This window comes from Amblyomma mixtum, chromosome 8 (assembly GCF_055824585.1).
Source record: "Amblyomma mixtum isolate Tamu chromosome 8, ASM5582458v1, whole genome shotgun sequence".
Classification (NCBI taxonomy): domain Eukaryota; kingdom Metazoa; phylum Arthropoda; class Arachnida; order Ixodida; family Ixodidae; genus Amblyomma; species Amblyomma mixtum.
The window spans coordinates 24930724-24949473 of NC_143019.1; the positions used below are offsets into that span (position 1 = coordinate 24930724).

Here is an 18750-nt window from a genome sequence, read left to right on the forward strand (position 1 = left end):
GGATTTCATGGCGTCGGTCGTCCAGCGGCAGCTTCTGGTAGGCTTCGTTGTTCTTCTTGCGGCGTTCCAAGTAATCCGGGTCCTTGTAGACTTTCGGACCGGAACTCTGGCGTCTCATCGGACTGCCGGTGCTGGTGCATTGCTCACGAGGACCCCCCACACAGGCAGAGCCGCCGGTGACGCTTTGAGAGACTGTAGGGGAAGACGAGTTGCTGCTATCCGACGATGTTCGGATGTTCGTCACAGCGCTCGAACCGAAGGATTTCATGGCGTCGGTCGTCCAGCGGCAGCTCCTGGTAGGCTGGCGGCTCATTGGCAGGGCTTTGACTGCATGAATCGAACTCTGGAGACGGGGACAGTAAGTGTAGGACGTCGAGGAAGCCTCGAACGGGGCAGCTGGGGAGTTCCATTTCGGCGGCCGACAAGGTACGAAGAGTCCAATATATTCTGCGGGGGGAAAGAAAAAAAACACAAAAGAAAAGCTTTAAAAGGGCTGAACACTGACCAAAACGTGTCATAAGATTATGACGGAAATAAAAATGTCGCGCTTCTAATTGTGAGAATTGAGCACTGCAATATCAAGGAAACGAGAATTTATTATCGTAATTTGCCATTGAAAACCGTATAAAAAGCCATCTAGCGGTGAAACTCGCAATTATCACTACAGCCTACCATGTTACCACATCTCGGTAAAAAATCGCTTGCTTCAAGTTCGCAGTTTATTTTTCTTTCTGGAGAGGTCATGCTTTTTTATATTTAACGCTCTCTCCAGTGGCAACGCTTCCTTCGCATCATCGGTCATGGGCTTTTGGCTTTTGTAACTAGATGGCGCCAGCGTGTTTTCAATTTCTCGTATAGATCACAGAACGGCAACCACAGCCTACTAAAACGTTCGTAGAGCAGGGGTGAATCGATCAATGCGTCGCAACAGCTTTTGGATTGGAAACTGCAATGAAGGCTACTCCCCAATGGGCACTGAAACTTCATTAGACGTCCGCAGGACGTCTCAAACGTCCCCAGTTCGTCCTGGGGAGTTTCAGTGTTTATTGGGTCTATAAACTAGAAACGTGATTTTACTGTGGGTGAGATTTGTATAAGTTTTTGGTACAGCACTTTTGCCCACGTGCAAACACGCTCGCTGAGCGTGGTTTCCAGCGTCGGGTGTCATATGTAAAACGAGCGCACGCATAGATAAAAAAAAAAAAAACGTGGTAAATATCTTCTACACCATTTCCAACAAAACCGCTGCGGAATACAGCACCTTAGACAGCAAGCTTTCCGTTGTGCTGAAAGAAATTGGGTTGTTAAGGTTCAGTGTGCCCTCCCTTTAAAATTTACAGCCGATCTAGCTTAATTGCCGAATTGTGAAGTGTGCGTGCTTGCACGTCGCGTTTGATTTCGCTTTCAGGTCGAGGTTGGGGTTTAGAGGTCACGCTGCAGGCATAGATAGACGAAATCGGTGGCTGAGCACCTCAGTGGTGGCGCACTATAAAATTCTCGATTCACGCCGACGCACCATCCGCGTCAGATTCGCGCCGTATCGACGGTATCAATAGACAGCTCAGCTCCATTCAACGACGCCTGGATCAGCACTCGCCGACGCACCGCCCGCGAAGACGTCGCCACTTCACTTTGTCCCGAAGAAGACCGAAGGCTGGCGGCCCTGTGGGGAGTACTGCGCCCTCAACGCCGGCACCATACCCGGCAGGTACACCGTTCACCACATACAGGACTTCGGCCATCGCATTTATGGCTGCCACGTTTTCTCACTGCTAGACTTGGTGAAGGCAGGCCTACACGCAGACACCCACCGACCCGGACGACGTCCCGAAAACTGCAGTCTTTACCCCTTTCGGCTTGTTCGAGTTTCCTTTCATGAGCTTTGGCCTGAGGAACGCGGGACAAACCTTTCAACGCTTCATCGACGAAGACGTCCGTGGCCTCGACTTCTGCTTCGTCTATCTTAACGACATATTGGTATTTTCCCGTAACGCCGAACGCTACACGCACCTTCGGCGTCTGCTCCGCCGTCAGCGCAACGGCGAGGCACGCGGCGCGTACACCCGCTGCGGGCTGTGACACCACTCCGCGCATGCGCACAGCTGGCGGAGCGGTGGTGCCACGGCTCAGCGCACAGCCACGCTGACCTCGCGAAGTGGCTGGCGTAGTGTAGCTATCGCTACAAAACCGCCTTTTTCATTTGAACTGTTGTTTATTGCAAGCCATATACAAGACAGTAGTGATGCAAAACTATCGCAAAATTGACTATCGATAGTATTATCGATAGTAATACTACCGATTCTACTATCCCTTTCGGCCCTGGCGTTGTCAATTGACACCACAATACAAATATTACGCTCACGTCTCAGTAACAGAAGATAATACTATTAATTTTTATACAATAGTTCCTTAGGGATCCCTGCTGCTATCGACATCGCTGTTCACAGACTTCAATTGAGCTGTGCGGTCTAAAGAAGTAGCAGCATGGGAGGCATGGAGTGAAGAAGCCGAGGTGTAGCAAATTTGTTCATTTTTATCTCACTAACCATTCGTTCTTCTGCGCTCAGATTTTTATATGGTGCGTGAAACGCCTATCCAAGCTCACATCCCCGTCGGAAATATTACTGAATGCGCAGACACTGCGTTCGAACACATTTTTGAGATGTGAGATTTTGACACCATCAGGACTCAACGGTTGCCAGCGGTGGCCATTGAGTGATGATGGGTCATCTTTGCAGAATAGAATCCGCTAGTATTTTAGCAGATGCACCGATACTACCGGCCTTTTTAGACTGCTGACATGAATGTACATTACAGAAAATTGACAAAATCTTAAAATTTGCTTTTTGATGAATTGTAAAATGGAAATTTTCGCTATTATACATGATGAATATTCGGACTGAGCCTGGAAATGACCATGCGGATGTCGGCGAACAGCAACCGGACCAAAGGAATAGCGAGAACAAATGCACGCCTGACCTTGCGCTTTTGTTCCCTTTTTTTACCTCTATCCTCCTCCCGTGAGCTGTGAGCATCGACACTGAGCTGCAAGAAGCGACCGCGGTATTTACACTGAAACTCGCGCTCCGCCGCTCGTGCAACATGTGTGGCGCGCCCTCGACGCTCGTATCAATGCAGCGTGTTTGGCTGTGTTTTCTTGAGAAAGCGTATTTGGTGTGCTGATAATCAGCTTCTGCTTTCTCCCCGGCCGAGAGATATCCCGAACTCATAAGCCTATGGATGAGATTGAATTTCCTGTCACCTGTAGGGAACAGCATTCGGTCAAGGCACAGACACGACGAGATTATGTTCCACTTTATGAATTATTCTATAGCAAACAGCTGGTTTGAAAACAAGCGCAAGCGAGACGCAGTGTGCCGCGCGCAAGCTTAGAACTTAGATTTGCCGACCATCGCGCTGGGCGCTACGGAAGTGCTTCGCGAAGCTCGATAGAGGAGGGCGTTACAGATTCGAGGAAAGCCTTTATCTTGACCACAGTCGCCTTCCACGAAGGCTATGCAAGTTTTGAACATGTGAGCTGTTGACGTGACGTACAGAAGCTGGAACACAAACCTGTCAGGAACAAGAACGCGGAGGTATGATACAACACGCAAGGTAAACAGGAGCGAGGGAAGTTTTTTGGGGAAACTGCGAGATTATCTATCGATTACAAAGTAAAAAAAGCTTCTTTATAGATCTCCACGCTGCAAAATAAGAATTTTTTTGTTAATTTCTTTCTTATCGGTTGCGGTTACCAAAACGGTCCCACTAGCATTTTACACCCATTGAGCCCTGATGTCCGATTTTGACACCATACCTGTAAATCGATTAATACTCGCATGGTTATGGGGACTTAGGCATTGTAAAAACTCGGAGCAAAAAAATCTACGGCCAAAATAAAAAACCCAGGGCCGAAAGGGATCGATAGTAGCACGATAGATAGTAGAATCGATAGTATTACTATCGATAGTACCGCTATCGATAGTAAGACTATCCATACTGAGATTTCTTTTATGCGCACAGAAAGACGACACAATAAGACAAGGTAGATAGGACGGAGCGCAAACTTTCAGCTGTTTTATTCCGGAAAAAGTAATGTCGTTATAATTATTATATTATAGTAAAATAGATTTGCGATGCTGAAATGAGTTGCGTGATAAAACCACCCGCCCTCGCTGTCGTTTCTAATTCTAATATGCTCGCTATCGTGCTCGGCACGAATCGCTTGTGTGACGCGCTGTAAAAATGACGAACTTTTGGAAGTTTTCTGAAAGAACCTGCTAAAAAGTAAAAGAAAGAAAACTGATATCACTGCGGCGACCCACACTGGAGCATTGCGAAAGCAAAACGTCCACATACTATATCGGTGGCTATTTTGACAATGGCAATTTTGACGTCGAAGTAATTTCCGCGCGTAAATAATTACAACTCGTGAAGGAAATTTTTCCCGCAGCAAGATCTCATGACGCACTTCCACAATGAAACTTCTGCACATTTATTCTTGCTGGATGACACAATCGTGCGGATAAGATTTGATGATGCGACATAGATATCTAATGCATTCGCATTAATAAAGCTAGCAAAGCCTACAGTGCTGGTTCTCTGTTGCCGCTACATATCATTGCTTTCCTGGCCGATCCTATGCAGCAAAGCCTTTCGGCGACGTATGAATGGCCAAAAAACATTGTTGCTGACTTATACAAGGTGGCTGCCATGTCATCATAAGGCGGCAACTCGTACGAAGCACTAAAGCGCAAACTGCTGGGCTAATTTGTTTTACATGGCAACCAAACAACGCAACCGTGCACATACATGGATATTAACAAACTAGGCAACACAGTAATCAATAAAAAACGACGTTTATTTGGATTCTGTAACCAGAATTTTTCCGTGCAGACAACTGAATTAACTGCAGTTAATGGCGTCGATTCCCTAACCACAATGTGCAATACGACTAAAAATTACGACCGCAAGTGGCCGTATAGACAACTTGCAGAATAACGAGCGCCCTCTACAATTTTCCAACCAAAAACCCTCGTACCCAGACGGCAATCTCACATTCTTCTTCGAAAAGGTTAGGAGAGACTTCCGTTTATCTGTATGGGAGGGAAATTGTTGAAAAGACACAATAGAGCCTAGGCGCGAACGAGAGGGGTGGGTCGAGACAGGTACTCGTCTAGGAATGCAGCATTGTAACCTTTGCACAACTTTACTTTACACTCTAACTCGAAAGCTGGTAATGTCCGGCGGGGCTTCAGGTTCACGCAGATTTGGGGGCAGCCCCGCACACCTTTTCGAAGAAGGACGCTGACTCAACTCCCCTCGCACTAAACCCTTCAGGCAGCATTGCAGCAAGCGAAAACGTGTCTCTAAACGAGGGTTTTTGGTTGGAAAACATCTTTCTGTAAGTCAGCTTTCCCGCAATTTTGTAAGTTGTCCATTATGGTGACGCTTTCAAAAAGCAAGCGCCGGTCCTGCCTAAATCCTCTCTTCTGTGTTTGTCTATTGCATCCGCTATTATGCTTCCTGAAAACGCAACCATTTAGCCTGTCAGCAAGTTGTTCTAAAAGATATAGTAACGCTATTTTTTCCGGACTCGACTCAGCCATATGTGCACGGCTAACGCTAGTATGAACATCTCTATTATAGCCCGAAGAAATAAGCTGAACATAGTGGTAACTGTTTCTGACAAATGCCTTGTATTTTTCTCAATCGAATAATTACGCCAAGTCGCCAGAGTTAGCAGATGATTCTTGCAAAATCAGGGCCACTAAATCCTCTTTTTACGGCAAATGGACAGAAAATAAAGGAGGCCTGGTTGCCAAGACCACTTTCGACCACGGCATGGCAGGAAAGAAAAAAAAAACGCATGACCCTAGTCAGTGGTGAAGCAGTTTCCGAACATTGACGCTGAAACTCTTAACCCTCTTGGAAGCAGACTCGCCTTTAGATATAATAGCTAAAGGAAACCGGCAACAAAATGGCAGCGATAAACTTCTGCAATCTAATGCAAATGCTATCTGCGTAGTTCATTGTCTGCTGGCATAGTTCCGAGAATCGCGGTGACGTCTTCTGGGAAACGAAGTCAGCATCAAACGGTTCCCAAGTAAAAATACACTACTGCCCTAACATTGGTTGGATTCCTGCTAAAATAGAATCGTATGAAACTGCCGTACACGATATAAAAAAACAAAACAAAGCAGGTTTGCTTGTTCGAGCTCTCGATTCTAAGAGAGTCGACAAAACAAATTGAACCATGGTCCAACGAACACAGTCCGCATACTAAAGTCTGTGCTTAGCGCGGTCTCCCCGCAATGGCATACGGCACTAACATACAGACTGCGCACGTTTTGGCTTTAGGTGCGATTCGGCTTCATTAGTTGTAGCGCCGCGTAAAGCTCGTCCTCGGGATATCCAGGTCGCGTCTTCTGCGGGCTGCTCGCACGGGCCTTCTAGAGGGAACTCATCCGAAGCACAGGGCTCGGCTGTGTATAAATCCTCATAAAAGCACCGCGCGGCATTTAGCACCCCATCAGCGCTGGCTGTTAGAGCGTCTGTAGCGGGGTCAGCTACCGCGGTGAGCGTGTCGCTCTTTGTCGCGAGCCGGCGGCGCAACAGGTGTCGAGCACACGATACTCTCGCTCCCACCGCTCGGCCCGCGCAGTTGCGCGCAGCCTGTCCCAACGGCTCCTTGCGTAGCGCCGTCAGGGTTGGAGCAATGCTCGGACCCTGCGAGAGGGGGGCGGATAGCGCGATGATACTATCGGACACTATTCGGATTTTCTCCCGTTCCTCTCGCGCTAAATTAACGCCCCACTCTTGAAAAGACTCCTTAACGCGTTGCTTCAGCTCGTCCCAAGATTGCGCTGACATTGATGGGGTGACGTGCTGTTTTATCGCACGTGCGGCATCTCGGGCTGCGCGGTCGTCGTCTAAGAGTCTGACATTCAGCCTCCAGCACCCCTTGGCTCGCGGTGCAATGTCTGGGGCACACAGACGGGTGACAAGCAACCAGTGGTCGCTTGGGGCGGTTGGAAAAACCCATGCGGATTGCAGGCTGCTCGAGAGGCTCGGCGAGACGTATGCCCTGTCGATACGGCTCTCGCTGCCGCGGCCCGTCCAGGTCATGCCTGCACGACCTGGCTGCAGCGCGCGCCAGCAGTCTATCAAGTCGAACTCGCCCACAAGGTCACGCATTGCCCGTGCGCTAGGGGCTCGCGCACCTTGCGCAGAGACCTGCCGCGTTGTGAGCGGCGATCGGTAGGAAACAAAACAATTGAAATCGCCAAGGAGTATGACTCGCGGAGGGCCCACCAGCTTAACATCTAACCCCTCAAAGAACTGAAGTTGGCCGCGGCGGCAAGGTGCGTAGATGTTACACACGCGCATGCCGTTGTTCAAATCAGTTGAAATTAAGCGGCCTTCAGTGTCTCGGTTATGGCACAGCACCTTGAGTCCGATGTCGCGAAGGAAAACAAGAGCGACCCCCCCCCCCCCCCCCCCGATCCCTTTGTCCCAAAGCTCCAGTATGATTTCGTACCGAACGACGTGTCGAAGTTAGCAATTTGCGCCTGCCTGTGGACATAAGTCTCTTGCAAGGCTAACACGTCGACGCGCATGCTTCGCGCGACGTGCACGACTTCCGCTCGTCTAGTTGCCCTCGTGAGGCCGCGACAATTCAGCTTGCCTAGTACAAGGGAGAAAGCCGTGGTGGTGGGGGGCGAGCGGGAGGGATGCGGGGGAGACGTGCAGTCGGTTAGTCAGACGTTGAAAGGGGTTTCCCCTCCGCTTCCGGCGAGAGGGGAGTCTGGAGTTGATTCATAACTATTGTCTGAAACAAACTCACAGTCACATGCCTTGCCCCCACAGAACTGGCAGGGGGTCGACACGCCTCTGTCTCGTCATCGCTGTCAGCCTCGCTTTCGCTAGAACTAGCTGGACGTTGCGGGTGCTTAAGGAAGGCGCGCTTTGTTAGGGGCTCCCCTGTTGAAGAACTTGAGCTTGCTTCCGGGAAGCTGTTCTTGGTCTGCTTCTTTGTCTTCTTCCTGAGACTTCGCTTGCGTTTTGGTGGTCTCTTCCGGGGGGATCGGAACCACGTCCACTGGACCTTCAGCCTGGGCTGAGGTCTCCAGGGACGCGGATCCGCTTGCTTTCTTGTTCCACAGGGGGTTGCCCTTCGGTGGAAATGCTCTCGGCCGCCGCGTTGGCTTTCGGGGCTTCTTCATCTGTGGTTGAAGCGGCCGCCTGGCTCACGGTGGGCACGGGCTGCTCCCAGGCCACTGGCGGCACTCCTTCCTCTTCGCCCACAATCGACGCAAAAGTGCGTTACTTGCAGGCCCGCACGTCGTGGTCCTCGCCGCACTTCGGACACGCGGCCTCGCAGGTCTCGTGCCCGTAGGCCCCACACCTAACGCACTGCGGTGTTTCGCAGCTTGCCCCCATGTGGCCCTCAAAGCCACACTTCCGCCAGACGCGAACAACGCCCTCGTACTAGCATTGCACGGTGGCGTCGATCACCTCGACGAAGTTGGGGACGGCCCCCTTCATCTCTATCTTAACGCGCCTGATCCCCGTGGTCACGCTAACAATCTTGCCAAATGGATGCAGAGCACGTGCGAGCTCTACGTAATGGTGGTCCGCGGAATAACCGAAGACGCGCACCATCTTCGCCCTCGTGCCTCTGTACTCAAAAGTCACTGCTGTGCCTTTAACCTCAACTACGGGATCCTGAACGCGGCGGCGACGCCGGGCGCACGCGCCCACTGCACGTGGTCGCCTTCTCTTTATGCTCGAACCCTAACTCAACACGGCACACAAAATGCAACACGCGGGTCAGGAAAAACGGCCAGCTGGTTTACTTACTACTGCTCAGCGAGGTATTTCAAACCGCCAGGGTTCAGCAGGCCCCGCGTCGTGGTCGGTCTAGGTAGTCCTAGCCGCAGGGAACACAAACACACGGATATCCAGTGCCGCGTCCAGACAGCACGATGAAGAAAGAGCGACGAGTCCTTCCGTGTCCTTCCCGAAAAAGTGCGGTCCAGTGGTTTTGCATGCATTTTTATATGCTTTGCAAATACAGAAGTTAGGGCGGTTATGTTTGAAGGCCCGCCCTAGACTTCGCTAACCAATGAAATTTCAATATACAATAGCCCCAGCCCCTGTAGGTTGGGCACAACCTTTAAACCAGGGCTTGTCAAAGCGAAAAAAGAAACATAAAGTAAACATTTTAGGACACACTCTCCACGCGCGACTCCTCGCCCTCTCCGCGTGATTCTCTCCCCTTTCCACTCTGGTCGCCTCACCCCCGCGTCGCTTCTCCAAGAATGACCAGTTCTAGGTGAACAACAGGGCGAGTCACCTGCAGAATCATCTGTAACGGACACGTGTCGTGTTCGTATCAGTGCCGCACATCAGTGATTGCATCGCGCCGATGCGCAACAGTAATGCGCAGTAGGTACAGCGCTCTCGCTAGTGCCCATAAAAGCTGTGCCTTCAATAAACAGTGGTTCTTTCTTGCACTGACCATGCTGCTGTAAGCGTCGTCCCTCCGGCTGGTTACATGGTGTCAGAAGCGGCCCTTTGAGGCCTAAGGAAATCGACCCTGCGTCCGGCGTGCTATGGACCTGCTGAAGACACCAGAGCCATTGCGGCTGACTGGTAACGTAACAGAAAACTGGAAGCGTTTTAAGCAGAAATTCGAGTTATTTCTGCAGGCGACAGAGACTAAGGACCAGCCCAAATCGGAAGCATCCAAGGCGGCACTCCTGTTGAGCATCGCTGGCGACGACGCTTTGGACGTCTTCAACAACTTCCAGTTTGGCGACAATGAAGACAAGACGAACTACAGCACCTTGGTGAGCAAGTTTGATGCTTATTGTGCCGAAGTTAGCAATGAAGTACATGAAAGATACGTATTCCGTTCAAGAAAGCAAGCGGAGGGAGAACCTTTTGAAAAATTTGTTCGTGACTTGAAAAAGCAAGCGGCACAGTGCAACTTTGGCACGCTGCAAGAATCGATGATCAGGGACCATATTGTATTTGGCACGTGTAATCCTCGACTACGTGAGAAGATGCTGCGGGACAACCAGCTGACGTTGAAAAAAGCAGAGGAAATGTGCAGAGCAGCAGAGACGCTAGCACAGCGGAATGAAGTTTGGCACAGAGGGGACGACAGTGTCGACGCGATTTCGAGGCGCGCGGCTCCCTCGAAAGAGGGGAAAGAAGCAAAAAAACAGTTTCGTTGTCGTAAGTGCAACCGCTGGCACAAACCTAAGCAATGCCCAGCTTTTGGAAAGAAGTGTCGTTTGTGTCACAAGCTGAACCATTTCGCAAGTTGCTGTACGTCAGCCGGGGTCAGTGAAGTGCGAGAACAGCAAGACGCGGACTTTGACATCCTAGAAGTCACCACGGCAAAGCGCGAGAGGGATTGGATGGTCAAAGCTCAAGTTCGTAACTGTGCGATCCGTTTTAAAGTGGACACCGGATCGCAAGCAAGCTTGTTTCCTATGTCCATTTACCAAAAACTGCGGGGTGCAGAACTGCAGCCGACTAATTCGGTCCTGCGGGCGTATAACGGAGGCATCATAACGTGTTTTGGAACGTGTACGCTTGAAGTCCGTCTTGGGAACACTTCTGCCACAGTGAAGTTCTTTGTGGTGAAAAATGGGCGTCAAGCCATACTTGGGCTAGAAGCGAGTGAAGCTCTGGGGCTATATTACAGCGTAGGGTATGTGCCGTAGACAAGACCGCAACTGATGACCTTCTGAAAAATTTCGGGCACATATTCCAGGGCCTCGGGTGTTTGCAGCAGGCGTACAGTATGGTCTTGTCACCTGAAGCGACACCAGTAGTGCAACCAGCGCGACGAGTTCCGGTGGCGCTAGAAGAACCCCTTAAAAAAGAACTTGACCGAATGGTACGTGCTGGCATCATTGTTAGGGTGAACGAGCCTACCGACTGGGTCAGCCCTTTAGTTTCGGCAAAGAAGAAAGATGGCACTCTAAGGGTGTGTATGGATCCCAGGGCTATCAACAAGTTCATAAAGAGGCAGCATTTCCCGCTTCCTAAGCGAGAAGATTTGGAAGCCCGTTTAACAAATGCCCAGTACTTCAGCTGCCTTGATGCAAATTCGGGCTATCATCAGATACCGCTTGATGAGCGGACTTCGAGGATATGCACTTTTTCTTCGCCGTTCGGGAGATACCGTTTTCTCCGGCTGCCCTTTGGCATTTCTTCCGCACCAGAGGTATTTCAACAAAGCATGAGCCAAGTCTTTGATGGCCTACCCGGCGTATTGGTATATGTTGACGATATTTTAGTATGGGGTTCCAGTAGACAAGAACATGATGAGCGGTTGATAGCAGCGCTAAAAGCTGCCGAGAAAGCCGGCTTGACTTTCAACATCCAGAAGTGCAAGTTTAGGGTGAAAGAAGTCAGATTCCTTGGCGATATCATAGGCCGAACGGGCATATCGCCTGACCCTAAGCTGATCAAAAACTTGGTGAATGTACCAACACCAACGTCCAAGAGTGACGTTCAGCGAATGCTAGGTGTGCTCAATTACTTTGGTAAATTTGTCCCACGACTGTCCGAGCGAACAACGCTTCTACGTGAGCTTATCAAGACGCGCTCAGAATTCCAATGGACAGATAACCATGCGCAGGAGTGGAAAAAACTAACCCAAATCCTGACCACCGCCCCCCTTCTCGCAATCTTTGATCCGCTGCGAAAAACCAAGATTACCTGTCGCATCAAAAGACGGCGTTGGTGCAGCATTACTGCAAGACTACAGTGGTGAGTGGAGGCCCGTAGCATACGCATCCCGTGTTTTAACGCAAACCGAGAAGAATTATGCCCAAATTGAGAAAGAGGCACTTGGGATATGTTTTGGCTTCGAAAGGTTTCACGAGTTCGTGTACGGTAGAAACGGGCTTATCGAAACGGACCACAAACCGCTGGTAGCGATAGCACGAAAGGAAATTGCTGACATGCCACCACGAGTGCAACGATTTTTTTTGCGTTTGCTAAAGTACGACTTTGTCTTGCAGTACATTCCAGGAAAACATCTGGTTCTCGCTGATATGTTGTCACGGTCAACACAGGATCAGGGCGAAGAAAAAGTTGGCGCAACACACGACGTTGAGGTTCACGCCGTCCAGTCCTTGGGCTACATGGTCACCTCCGACACGCTGCGGTCGCTACAGCTGGAAACTGCACGGGACTGCTACCTCCAGACTGTGATAGCATGCTTGGTGGACGGGCAGCCAGTGACAGGTGAACTCAAGCCATTTTTGCACTAACTCTCTGTCGTTAATGGAGTAGTGCTGAAAGGCACTAAAGTCGTCATACCGAAAAGTATGCGACGAATCATGTTGGAAAGAATTCATGCGGGCCACCTTGGGATGCAAAAATGTAAGGAGAGGGCTCGGAAACTTATTTTTTGGCCTGGTCTGAATGGCGACATCACTGCCCGTGTGGAAAGCTGTGCAACGTGCAGAAAATACGCGTACAGGCAGCCACAAGAACCCTTGCTAATGCGACCCGTTCCAAAATGTGCTTGGCACAGGGTTGGAGTAGATATCTTTTCCTATGCGGGCAAGTCGTACGTGGTTGCGTATGATGCATTTTCAAATTTTCCCGAGGTCGACACGCTCGACAACACAACTGCGGAAACCACGATCGCAGCCCTTAGCGCCATGTTCGCCCGGTATGGTATACCAGTGGAAGTATGCACGGATAACGGACCCCAGTTCTCGAGCCATGAATTTGCCACGTTTGCCAGAGCATATGACTATCATCATATAACATCGAGCCCCCGTTATCCGCAGTCGAACGGCTTGGCGGAAAAAGGAGTGCAGATCGTGAAGCGGATCCTGAAAAAGACCCTCGAGGCCCGGGAGGACTTCTGGCTTGGTCTTCTTGCATATCGCTCTACACCACTGGAAGATGGGCATTCTCCGGGTGAGCTTCTTCAGCGAAGGCGACTTCGTTCTAACCTTCCCGACTTCGGCGGGGTGGCTCGTACTAAAGTAAGGAAACGCCACCAAGCCAGGGCTGGAAAGCCGTTGGCAGCACTACACCGAGGCTCAACGGTGCGACTTCAGGATGCTGCTGGTTGGTCGCGTAAAGCGAAGGTCGTTGCTGAAAGCGCTCCACGTACAAACCAAACATCAAGGTATGCTGCGGCGGAACCGCCGGCATCTGCTTAGGACTGCGGAGCAGTACACCAGTGACAGCGACGACGACACTTGTACGGGTTCCCACCCCTGTACACAGCAACCTACGACACCAGCTGAATCAGGTGCACAATCCTCTAGAGTGACCTCTGCTGCAAACGGTGAGGAATCGTCGCGACCAGCAAGTGGCCGCGATTCTCCATCGAGCATCCCATCGCCGCCCACCGTGAGAAGATCAACTCGGACCTCCCGGCCCCCACAGAGGCTACGCTATGACGAACACTTTAATCAAGTGCCCTAACTGTGACTGTTATATTGAAGTGTCTCATTTTGTTCTTTCCCGAGGGAGGATGTAACGGACACGTGTCGTGTTCGTATCAGTGCCGCACATCAGTGATTGCATCGCGCCGATGCGCAACAGTAATGCGCAGTAGGTACAGCGCTCTCGCTCGTGCCTATAAAAGCTGTGCCTTCAATAAACAGTGGTTCTTTCTTGCACTGACCATGCTGCTGTAAGCGTCGTCCCTCCGGCTGGTTAGGAGCGTGCAGCAGCAGAGGCAGGAAACGAGCCCCGCGGTCCTTGGGTGCTGGCAACAATGCCAGCGAACAAAAGGGCCCTTCGCGGAACCCTCAACATGTTCGCAGGTTTCCGGACAGTGGTACAGGAATCCGCTGGCACGCTTTCATCGTGCCCCGCGGTCTAGGATGCTAGCAGCCGGCTGTCGCGGCGACGCTGCTAAGCAGGCAGCCACTTCCGGGTTTTTGTATATGTTTGTGGAGGACGGTGGCTTTACCGAGAGATATCCGCGTAGACCGGAGGCACGCAGTGGCCTCAAGCTAAAGTTAAGAAAGATGGCGGGGGCCTCATATCTCGTTTTCACTTTGGTAGATTACGGCGGGTATCCTTTTTCTCTCGTGTCTACGTGGCATTCGTAAACAGCAACAATAATATCGTAACTATCCAACGTCGACACTTACACAGGAAAAATTGGTAATGCGCAAGGAGCGGTTATGGGAGTGCGCCGTTTTGTGAGAAAACAATCACATACCGAAAAGCGGACGATGTCGTTCCGCCGTCGCAGACCACAATGAGTCGAAACGCGGCTATGGTGGGCTGCTTGCTTGCGATTCAAGGCTCCGTGCACTGGTATGGTGGAGCCAGCAGCGACCGCGTCGCCAACGCCCCCTCGTTAACTGGATTGCCAGTGTGTTTCCGTCAACCCGTCCGCATAGCAGACGCGCAGTGACGCCGTTGCGAGAATGGTATTTCGGCGGGACACCTGCTTTTATGCGGTGCTTTTATGTCCAATGGAGCATACAATGGACAAAAGAGGGATGTTATCCTACAAAAAGGTCGTCCAAAAGGATCTTGATGAGATAATCGCAATTTCCCTCATTACAAAAGGCCTGACAGCAGTTCAACGGTTTGTTTTTGTTTGGATTGCTTTTATCTGCGTTCCTGAGCAGAAGTTATGAATCGTTGAAGGTGGCACCACGAACGAAAAGTGCGCGTGAGCCTTTCGACAGCACACCTCATAAAAACAAGAACTGCCGACTTCCGGTATGCAGCCATGTCCTTACGTCACCAAGGATCTTCCGTAGTGCTGCAACCATAGAGTAACATAAAAGTAAAGAGCGGACACTCGAGCCCTTTCGCGGCCGAGTTCGGCGCTTCCCCGTTTCCGCCAGATGGCACTGAACGTGCAAATAAAAAAAAAAGAAAAAGAGTATGGTCTTGGCATGCCTTGGCTTCCTTCTGCGGAGTGACTGATGCGCTCATTGTCACCCTGACAGAATGCACGTAGTAGGTTCCCTGCCGCTTGCCAAGCGCACGCGATGCGTGGCATAACGCCTTTGCGGCTTGTGGGTGACGTGTTCGCCGCGGCGTCCAGGCAAGCGATCAAAGCCAAACGCTTTTGACGAGCGTTGCACGTCGAAACCTGGATAATCGTTGCGTGCTCCGTCATCGTCGCGCTGGTGGCCGGCTGCTCAGCTGGGCAATGTGACACCGCCTCCTCCGCGAGAGTGGAGAACGCACAAGACGCAATGAAAGTAGAGCCTCCAAGATTCCTGTTAGGTCCTATCATCTCCGAGGCCAGTGCGGTTCCCCGGGTCCGCTAGGTGCGCTGTGCACAAAAGTCGGCCGCTGGGGCCTACGGGAGTGTCCGCTCTTTACTTCTATATTACTCTATGCTGCAACTTCTTACGGTAAGCTTAGTGGCCTGCTTAATGTATTTGGCCACTGAAAATGTGCTGTACAGCCGTTTAAACTGATAACTTGTTGTAATCTCTGTCAGCTTCTTTACAAGTCTTTTTTCCAATCCAAAAGGTGTCGTTCCCCGAAGACACCCTGTATTCTTAGAAGAAACGAAAAAAGGCAAGTTCCTCCTTCTATGTTAACTGAGGAATTTTTCCAGTAGACTGCAAGATGACTCAGGGAGGGGTGTCCAAAGCGTACATGGGTTGACTACCCCCCCCCCCCCCCCCGCCCCCATTTACCAGCAAAATAGAGGGCGACGGGGGTAGTCCAGCGCCTTGCTTTTCCAGCATGACTGGTTTCGGGCCATTCTTCAGGCTTCAGCCTTGAAGAGCGAATCGCAAATGTGAATGCGCCGTAAAGAGACGCCTGCCGCTTTTCGTTTCCGCCAAGACTGCGAGAGTGTCATCCGGGAAGGAGAGCTTTCACGGGAAAACGAACCTTGCAAAGAAGGTGGCTTACAAATTTCCCCAAGTGGTTCCTAACATATGTAGTAGTAGTGTCTTTGCAAGATGCGATGCTGTTCTGTTCCAACTTCCACATGACGATGCAGGAAAGAAGATGGAAAAAATAGCTAGACAGGAGTTGGCACATGGGACGACAATTCACGAAGTAAGTTCCGTACAAACAACGCGGTACAAACTAATGATGACATGCTACATCTAGTTTCTATTGCTTTCAGGTTGGGCTGATCATCGATTCTGAGGTTGGGCTGATCATCGATTCTGAGCAGTCATGGCTGTGTTGCAGTCCCGACGGCAGTGTGATGTCGGGCGGCACATTTCAACTTATTGAAATTGAGTGCCCTTACAGTCTAAGGAACAAGTATCTGATTGACCCAGACAAAGAAATCAGCTATGCGCCATTCATTATATGAGTGGACACTGTCAGTTGCGTAAAACCCATTCGTAGAACACGCAGATAATGATAATGCTGTATGTCCTGACAATTGACACTGCTTTACTTTATGTGTATTGTCCTCAGAGAAGCATAGCTCTAACAATAAAAAAGGACGAAGCATTTCTTGCCGACTATGTACCAAAGTTAGAGGACTTTTATTTCAGCTATTTCCTCAAAACACTGATTAAATGAACGCCCAACGGCATTTTGACTATCGCTGTCTGCAAACTGAACGAGAGTTGCATCCACCTTTTGACCCCACCTTTCGCCCCCTCTGTAAACCAGGTCGCGCCACGCGGATGGATAGGAGCGCCCCCTTTGAAATGGGGTGGTGGCAATTGCCACCATGCTCAGCTTTTCTTTCTTTATTTTTGTTCAACTCTGTTGTTAATTCTCATTAAGATTCGCCATCTTCTTTACGTACGGTTTCCTACACTTCTAACTATATGTCACATGTCTGCTTTTCAGCCACCAATCCTCCAATCGCTTTCTGCTAACTTCCACTGCTGATTTATTTACATGACCATTGTTATCTTTAAACCCTAGGGCCTCAGGGAGAGTGACTGTGGCTGCGTCGACATCCGGATGGATGCCATCACATTTCAGTATGAGGTGTTCAATTGTTTCCACAGATCTACCACACACTGCACATGTGTCATCTTCGTTAAATTTCTTTTTGTAGCTGCGCGTTCTAGGACACCCTGACCTAGCTTCAAAAAGTAGGGCACTGCCTCTTGAGTTATCATAGAAAAATTCTTTCCTCATTTGCCTTTTCTAGTATCGATATTTATTTATTTATTTTTTTATTTGGGAATACTGCAGAGTCAGCTGACTCCAAGCAGGAGTGGACACAAAAAAAAAACAATTACAAGAATCAAGAATACAAGAATAGACGAATACAAGAAACAATACAAGAATACAAGTACAAGTACAACTTCACCCCAACATTTTTAGGTTTTTAATGAACTCTGGCGCACTGGGACTGTCGACAATATTCTTAGGTAATTTATTCCAAGCGCGTATGGTTGTCGGAAAAAATGAATACTTAAAGGTATCGTTTAGGGGGCTATATTCACGAATCATTTTCCCGTTATCAAAACGCGAGCTTGTGCGTAGTGTGTGAGGGGTAATGAAATTATGATTGTTGTCTATTATATTGTTCTATATTAAATACAAGTATTTTAATCTGCCTTCGGAACGCCTCGCTCGTAGTGTCTCGAGACCAAGATAATCAATCATTTCTGTCACGCTGTCAGTGCGTTTATATTTATTACAAATGAATCTGGCCGCGGTTCTTTGAATCCTTTCTAATTTGGAAATATTTTTCTTTGTATAAGGGTCCCATAGACACGAGGCATACTCCAGACATGGCCGAACCAACGCTTTATAGGCTGCTAGTTTCACGTGCATGGGGGCTTTTGAAAGCTTGCGTCTAATAAACCAGAGAGATTTAAAGGCTTTGTTGCAGACTGTATTAATATGAAAATCCCAACTCAGATTGTGTGTAATAGTAACTCCGAGGTATTTAACAGACGGCGATTCCTTAAGTGCAGTGCCATTTACAGAATAAGAATGTTGTAAAACGGTTTTGTTCCTGGATATGCGGAGGACTAAGCACTTATCAGCATTTAAAAACATGTTCCAATTTGCGCACCAACCTGAAACGTCAGCAAGGGCTTTGTTAAGTTTAATTTGGTCAGTTGCACATTTAACAGTGGTGTAAAGAACGCAGTCATCTGCGAAAAGCTTTATCTTATCATCACTGTGTATGACTTTTACGATATCATTAACATAAATAAGGAATAAAATCGGTCCCAGAACCGAGCCTGTGGTACCCCTGATGTCACCTGCAGTGCCTCCGAGCAGTACTTGTCAACTTGGACGTACTGATACCTGTTTTCTAGGTAAGCCCTAATGAACTCGATAAGTCTGCTATTTATTCCCATGTCGTAAAGTTTCTGTAATAATTTATTATGTGGCATTTCATCAAATGCTTTCGCATAGTCTAAAAATATAGCATCAATCTGTTCTTTGTTATTAATCGCGAGAGAAAAATCATGGCATGCACTAAGGAGCTGCGTTACAGTCGACAAACCACGCCGAAACCCGTGCTGTGCGTCTGATAACAGTTTGTTTTCTTCGAGAAATACGGTCAAGTGTCGGCAGATTATATGTTCTAATATTTTGCAACTAGTTGAGGTCAAGGAAATTGGACGGTAATTGGATACACTCAGGCGATCAGTTGACTTGAATATGGGTATGATACGAGCACCCCTCCAGTCTGCCGGAAGAGAACACTGTGCTAGTGACGCGTTAAAAATGAGGAACAAGTAATGCGAAATCCATTCCGCGTAACGGTGCAGGAAAACTGTAGGAATGTTATCGGGGCCGCCCGATTTTTTAGCATCAAGGTTAAGG

The 18750-nt window shown here is 49.4% G+C and overlaps 1 pseudogene; it reads right to left on the bottom strand.

The window, feature by feature from the left end:
- Positions 1 to 215: 215 nt before the first annotated feature.
- The window catches only part of LOC149331743 (uncharacterized), a 55570-nt pseudogene continuing 37035 nt past the window's right edge, over positions 216 to 18750 (bottom strand).